Source organism: Oratosquilla oratoria, chromosome 24 (genome assembly GCF_046742065.1).
Source record: "Oratosquilla oratoria isolate Oo_2021 chromosome 24, ASM4674206v1, whole genome shotgun sequence".
In the NCBI taxonomy this organism is placed as follows: Eukaryota; Metazoa; Arthropoda; class Malacostraca; order Stomatopoda; family Squillidae; genus Oratosquilla; species Oratosquilla oratoria.
In genome coordinates this window covers 1401064-1408563 of record NC_134800.1, presented here as the reverse complement: position 1 = coordinate 1408563, position 7500 = coordinate 1401064, and the positions used below count along the sequence as shown (strand labels likewise).

The 7500-nt window shown below is 44.0% G+C and overlaps 1 protein-coding gene across 3 annotated transcripts in view; it reads left to right on the top strand.

The window, feature by feature from the left end:
• LOC143038366 (organic cation transporter protein-like) overlaps nt 1-7500 on the top strand; it is a 149050-nt gene that overhangs the window by 37588 nt on the left and 103962 nt on the right. For 2 of the 3 annotated variants that reach the window (XR_012967558.1, XM_076207403.1), the window contains exon 2: nt 7062-7140. The exons of the other annotated variant lie outside the window; for it this stretch is intronic. The gene's annotated coding sequence lies outside the window, so the exon portion shown is untranslated. The remainder of the gene's footprint in view (nt 1-7061; nt 7141-7500) is intronic. 3 annotated transcript variants of the gene reach the window in all.

The window sequence follows — 7500 nt, the reverse complement described above, 5'->3', positions numbered from 1 at the left end:
GTGAGGGCTCTCTCGACGATGGAATGTCCTGTCTGAGCGAGGGAAAGGCAGTCAGGAGTCTCGTAATGAAGATAAAATGCAAAACACAAGGATACAAAAGTCGAAAATGATATTAATTTACTTTTTTCCATAGTGTATGTAAGAAATAAAACTTCAAATATTTCTGTTTTCTAAAATAAGAAAAATGTGACATTTTGTCAATAGAGCGGTGGAGTCCTGTTGATCCGGTGGAGTCCTGTAGATCCGGTGGAGTCCTGTGGATCCGGTGGAGTCCTCTAGATTCATCGGAGTGCTGTAGATTTGATGGAGTCCTTTACAGTAGATCCGATATAATCCTGTAGATCCGGTGGAGTCCTGTAGATCCGATGGAGTTCTGTAGATTCTGTGGAGTCCTGTAGATCCGATGGAGTCCTGTAGATCCGATGGAGTCCTGTAGATTCAGTGGAGTCCTGTAGATCCGGTGGAGTCCTGCCGCTCCGGTGGAGTCCTGTGGATCCGGTGGAGTCCTGCAGCTCCGGTGGAGTCCTGTGGATCCGGTGGAGTCCTGCAGCTCCGGTGGAGTCCTGTGGATCCGGTGGAGTCCTGCAGCTCCGGTGGAGTCCTGCAGCTCCGGTGGAGTCTTGCCAAAGGCTCTGCGGCCGAAGGCTGCTAAAGGGTCGTTTTTTCAAAATTAATTTTTCTCAAAATTTCGAGAAGGTAGAGGAGATGAAACTGCAGGAGGAGGATGTGGAAGAGGACGAGGAGTTGGAATAGGGGAAGTGGAGGAGATGGAAGTGGTGGAGGAAGATGTGGAGGAGAAGTGGAGGAAGATGTGGAGGAGAAGTGGAGGAAGAGTAGGAGATAGATGCGTAGAGGGAGGAAGAGCGTTTACAGAAGGAGAAGAAGGAAAAAGAGAAGTTAGAGGAAGGATGAATGAGAAAGAAAGGAGGAGAGGAGGAGGAGGAGGAGGAGGAGGGAGGAGGAGGAGGAGGAGGAGGAGGAGGAGTAAGGGAAGGAGGAGAGGAGGAGGAGGAGGAGAGGAGAGGGGAGGAGGAGGAAAGGGAAGAGGGAAGGAGAGAAGAAGGAAGAAGGAGGAGGGAGGAGAAGGATAGAGAAAAGGAGACAAAAGTGGAAAAAGTGGAAGGAGGAGGATGGGGAAGAGGAGGATGGGAAAGAAAACGGAGAGGGGGAGGGAAAAGGAGGAGGAGGAAAGGAGGAGGAGAAAAAAGGAAGAAAATGAGGAGGAGGAAAAAGGAGAAGGGGAAGGAAGAGGAGGAGGAGGAGAAGGAGGAGGAGAGGGGAAGAAAAAGAGGGGAAGAGGAGGAAGAAAAGGAAGGAGGAGGAGAAGATAAAAAGAAGTGAGAGAAAGGAGCGAGAAGAGAAGAGAAGGGAAAAGATAAGGAGGAGGAGAAGGAGGAAGAAGAGAAAGAATAAAGAAGAAGAAGAAAAGGAGAAGGAAATAGAGGAGAGGAGGTAGGCGTGAAGGGAGGAAGGAGGGGAATAGGAAGAGGAAGGAAGAAGGAAATAATGGAGAAGGAATGGTGGGGAGGGGAATTGGGACAGAGGGGAAAGAAGGGAGAGGAATAGGAAGGGAGGGAGGAGTGGGGCTGAAGAGGAAGGAAGGAAGGAAGGGAAGTGGGACTGAGGGTAGGGATAGGGAGCGAGGGGAGTTGAAGTGAGGCGAGAGGAGGGAAAAGGAATAGGGAAAGAGGAAATTGGGATTGAAGGGAGCGGGCGGGAGTAGGGAGCGAGTGAAGAAATTGACAATAGGGACGAAGAGCAGTAAGATGTAGTACTGAGTACTACTTGCCACATGGTTGGATCGTCAAGGTTGAGCCGGCATCCCCCTCTGGTTTCCCGCCAGTGAGAAGAGTGTGTCGGACACCTAGAGGGAATAAATAAACATATCAATAAATGAATTTATAAAGAATTCTAAAGAGGCCATTCAACTCCGTCATATGTCAATGACCCATGTGTTTGCATGTCGCCATTGGAGGACATGGCGACGGGAGCATTGCAAGCTAATCGATGCCCCATTGCTGTGAGTGCATCGAGGCGTCCCCCAGGGTGCAAGCAACATGGCTATTTTCTCCTTCTCCTTGATTCAAGCAAATTGGCTCAATTCCCTGACTTGGACCTTCGAGCCGCCAGGCCCTAAGCCAAGCAGCTACCGCCTGGGCCGACACCGCATGCTCCGCGATTAACCCTTGCAAGGTGGTGAAGGGACAGTAGTGTCAGACATGGGTGTATGTAGAACATGCTTAATCGAGTACTTCGGTCAATTGTACTTGGTTGACTTTCTGAGAATCGTTCGGCTGACGACTGGCGAGACGCTCATAGTTAAAGGTGGAAAGGCTACCGGCATATGCGACAACAGCTCAGAGTTGCCGAGAGCCGGAGGGGAAGCAGTGGTCTGCGATTTATGCGGTGCTGTCTGCCCTTTGGCAGGCAGTCCGGCATTATTCTCGGGGGAAAGGGATCTGGTTGACCCCAACTGGAAAGGGAAAGGGGACCGGTAGGACTTCAACATGTACCATGGCACTACATTGCTCAGTGTACCGGGTAAAGCACTCGACCCTTTGCTGCTGCCGCGGATTGTTCCCATTTGCTTAAGTTGAAGAGGTCTGAGCAGCTTCGGTTCACGCTTGTTAAGTCAACAATTTATCTTAGCGCTTCATGTTCTTGCGGGGCGTTGGCGTGAGTTTCAGCAGCAGGGTTTGCTTTCAGCCAATGACGAAGGCGTTTGTTTCAGTGAATCGTGGGAAAAGTGATGTCTAACTTATACCGTGGGACATATGATACCCTGAAGTGGGAAGACGCGTCCGGCCTCGTCCATCTTATTTCAGGAATGAGACAAGAATGTGTCCTCACCACGACACATTTCAGTTCTTCGCACGAACTGGGCATTAGGAAGAGTTATCGGTCATTGTCACTGAAGAAGGAAATTAACTACACGAAGGTCACCGTTCTTGTCGTCTTCCCAAGACTTCTGCGTTTCTTGTAGGTCTTGAGTGACCGCACAGCGAAGTAAGAACGTAAAAGAATTCGAGTCTCTTGGATTAGGACCGTGGTCAAGGGATTGAAGGGGTTACTGAAGGGAAGAACTCAGTCTGACCATGTATGTGGCGAAGACACTGAAGGCTCGGAAAGCTTCAATACTTTGTTCGCGTGTTGCTCAACAGTGGCGGGTCATGTCAGGAAGTCCTTCGAAGGATTAGCGTGCTCCATGGACTCGCTCGAAATATAACGTTGTCGATATTTATAGTTTAATATTAGGATTTTAAGCTTCCAAGTCGCTTGTGCTCTCGTGTCTTGCTGCACGGCTGAGAGTCATGGACACTGAATGCTGGCTTGAGGAAGTGTCTAGAATCTTTGGTACGAGGAGCCTTTGGAGAATTCCGGGTAAAAGACCTTGTGGCACGGTTCCCAGAAGGGGAACCCGCTCACAGGGGGATTCTGCCCAGAGGACCTTGGAATGGGACGGTTGGCTGCATGGGAGCTCGCCCGAGGAAAATATAGAGTTGTGTCGATGCGTTGAGCGACGCCCATTTTCCCCTCCATATACTTCCTATCGATGACTGAAGTAGGGATGATTGTAGGGGAAGGGAGGGGAGGAAAGTGGGGTTGCCAGGACATTCACCCTGCCAGGGGGGGAGTGAGGGGAGGGGAGGGGAGAGAAAAGGGGTAAAGGTATGTTGGAGTGAGGGGAAGGGAGGGAAGAGGGGGACAGGTATGTTAGACTGAGGGGAAGGGAGGGAAATAAGGAGGGAGGGAAGTTGGGCTGAGGGAGGAGGAGGGGTTTAGGGAGTGGAGGGAAGAAGAGGAGAAGAGGGAGGGAGGGAAGCGGGACTGAGGGAGAGCAATTGAGGAAGGTATGAAGATATCCTCGGCATGGATGAAACTGCAGAAAGAAAAGAATAAGAAAAATAAATAATAAAACAAGTAAATAAACAAACAGGAATGAACAGATGACATAAAACAAAAGAGATAAATATAACGAGCGGAAGAAAGAAAAGAAGCACCAAGATAAAACACAAAAGGATGGGTTGAAGAAAGACGAAGAGGGATGGGATGAGGGTGAGGGGGTGAGGGGGATAATGACTCAAATAAACACATTGATGACGTCATCACCTCTAGTGATGACGTCACGTCTACGTCACCGCTGCCACAGGCAACGTGTAACTTGGTATGAATAGGAGTGGGAGCTCCGTCACGTGGTGTAACAACAAAGAATAGGCTAAAAATAACAATCACAGAAGGGGGACAGAAATAACAGCCAAAAAGCGTGGTTGCGTCAGATACTTCATATGTGCCCCAAGATGGGTCGGGGGACTACCTGAGAGCTTGTCAGGGTGTTGTTGGTTTTCAGGGTGAGAGGGGAAGGGTGAGCGTGGCTATGAATTGATAGATTGAACTTACATTTGATCTACGGTTTAGAGTTGGATGTATGATAAATCATGGAATATACACATTCGTACACACTCATACACACACACACACACACACACACGCACACACACACACACACACACACACACACACACACACACACACACACACACACACACACACACACACACACACACACACACACACACACACACACACACACACACACACACAGAGAGAGAGAGAGAGAGAGGGGGGCGTTCAAAAATCCGTAGATTTATACAAAGCGCCTCAAATGGGCGGAACTTTGTGAATGTGAGAGAAAATACGAGAAGAGGGAAAGAGGAGGGGAGGGGGGGCGTGGTTGGGGGTTGAGGGGCTTGTTTGATGGAGAGAGGAGAGATTGAGGTTAGGGAGTTCTATGCTACAAAGGATTACAAAGGCGAAGCATGCCGACAGGAGACCTTTTGATCCATATCTAGGTCGGATGCGAAAAAAAATCATATTAATAATAAAACAATAAATAAAAACTATGATAATGTAAATAACAAACAAAATACATAAATAAATGCATAGGTATAGTTAGATAATAAACAAATAGGTAAATAGTAAATAATAATTAATTGATATTTAACTAATAATAAATAAAAAACACAGACAAATGATAAAACAAAAACAAATAATATAAGATAAATTATAATCATTACAGCATCTTACTTAGGTATTTATCTAAATGATTCTTAAAGCTTCGAACTGAACTACATTGCACTACCTGTGTAGGAAGTTTATTCCATTCATTAACTACACGGTTGGCAAAGTTGTTTCTACCTACTTCCAAATTGAATCTATTTCCGGAGAGTTTAAGACCATTGTTTCTTGTCTGATTCTCATTCAATGTAAAAATTTGGTCACTTTTGATGTTGTCAATTCCCTTTAGAATCTTAAAGACCTGTATCAAGTCACCTCTGAGTCTACGCTTTTTTAGGGAAAACAGATTAATATGTTTTAGTCGATTTTCATATGATTTATTTTTTATATTTGGAATCAGTTTTGTGGCTCGCCGTTGTACTCTTTCCAATCTGTCAATGTCTTTAATGAGATTCGGTGACCATACGGAAACAACATATTCCAAATGTGGACGAACTAACGATTTATATAGCTTGTGAATGAGTGATGGACTTTTGAAATCAAAAGATCGCGCAATCAGTCCCAGAATCTTATTTGCTTTCTCAGAGGCTGAAATACACTGCTTGGATGATTTGAGGTCGTTACTGATAATTACGCCGAGATCTTTTTCACTATCCACTTTTGTTAACGAATTTCCAAATAACTTGTAATCGTACTTACTGTTATTTTTACCTATGTGCATTACCTTGCATTTACTTGTGTTAAATTTCATTAGCCACTTTTCAGACCATTGCTGTAATTGATCTAAATCTTCTTGAATATCTAATTGGTTTGAGTGATCATTTGCCACTCCGCACAGTTTTGTATCATCAGCAAATTTGGAAACAGTAGATTTTAGTCCATGGTCTATATCATTTATATATACTATGAATAGAAGTGGCCCAAGAACGGAACCCTGAGGAACTCCACTTGCAACACTTTTCCATCCAGAAGTTTTTCCATTTAAAACAACTCTCTGTTTTCGACCATTCAACCAATTACTAGTCCAACCTAATAGGCTACCACTTATTCCATGCAAAGCTAATTTAGTAAGTAGTCTTTCGTGTGGGACGGTATCAAAAGCTTTTGCAAAGTCTAGATATATTAAATCTATATTGTTTCTTTTGTCATAATTCGAGATAACTGTGTTGTAGAATTCATTGGTGTTGTGTATTCATTGGTAATTTCTTTTTTTCGCCAAATTAATTTTCGCCAAATATAATTTCGCCAACTATAGTTTCGTCAAATCATCGTTTGCCAAATTTTATTTCGCCAAGCTCCTTTCGTAGAGGTGCTTCTCCAAATTCATCATATTAGGTATTTCGCCAAATCCTATAGGTTAGGTTAGGTGACAATAAATTAGATAAAAACACGTTAGATTTACTATCGGTTAGAGCTCTTGGCGAAATGGAAATATTGCGAAATAATTTGGCGAAGTACACTTTTGGTGAGATATAATTTGGCGAATGAGAGTTATTCGTGTGCGGCCTGAGTGGCAAGGCGTGTTAAGGGGCCACTTAGGGTTTTGGGGTAGGGGGTGGGCGCCCGTATGCTTAAACAAGAATCTTGGGGGCATGAGGTGGGGAGACGAAAGCACGCACGTCGTATGACATTATGACCCCAATGCTCAAAGTAAATACGGCTTAGAATCCTGACTTGTTGGGTAGATAAGTTTTCTCAAAGGAAGTATTTTTATTGATTAATTTATTCATTTATATATATATATATATATATTATATATATATATATATATATATATATATATATATATATATATATATGTATATATATATATATATATTTATTATATATGTGTGTGTGTGTATATAAATATTATATATATACACACATACAATATTATATATATATATATATATATATATATATATATACATATATGTATTTATTTATTTATTTATATCTCTATTTCTTTATAAATGATTTGTTTGTGTATGTCTTTACTTATTTATTCATGTATTTTTTTATTCATTTATTTATTCATTTATTTATTTGTTTGTTTGTTTCAGGTAAGCACAGTAGCATCGTTACACTGCATCCATCACCCCCTCGGTCCCCAACGCCATCATCATCTCCACGTCCGTACAGGTACATTCTCCGAGTTGTATGTTTATGACAACAATGGGCATATTCAGTGCGGGAATAACACAGAGGTGCGCTCTAGTCAACTGGTGACGTCATCGGAAGCGTCTTGTTCCCGCGTTCGCTTAGTTGTGGGTTCGAAACCCGCTCTCCCCTCCGATTCCCAGTAGTGATTGTGTGTTACCTACCCCCAGTAGTCCCCATAGCGCATCATAGGGCAAAGGTGACGGCTTCGGCCGCAGGTACTACTCAGCGCCTCCTGGCTTAGTATCGGGTCGTGAAGAACCTACCCATTTTGTAATCATTCCTAAAACACCTCACAACCGCCCTCCAGAAGCCCTCCTCCCTAGTTATATTGTGTTTATG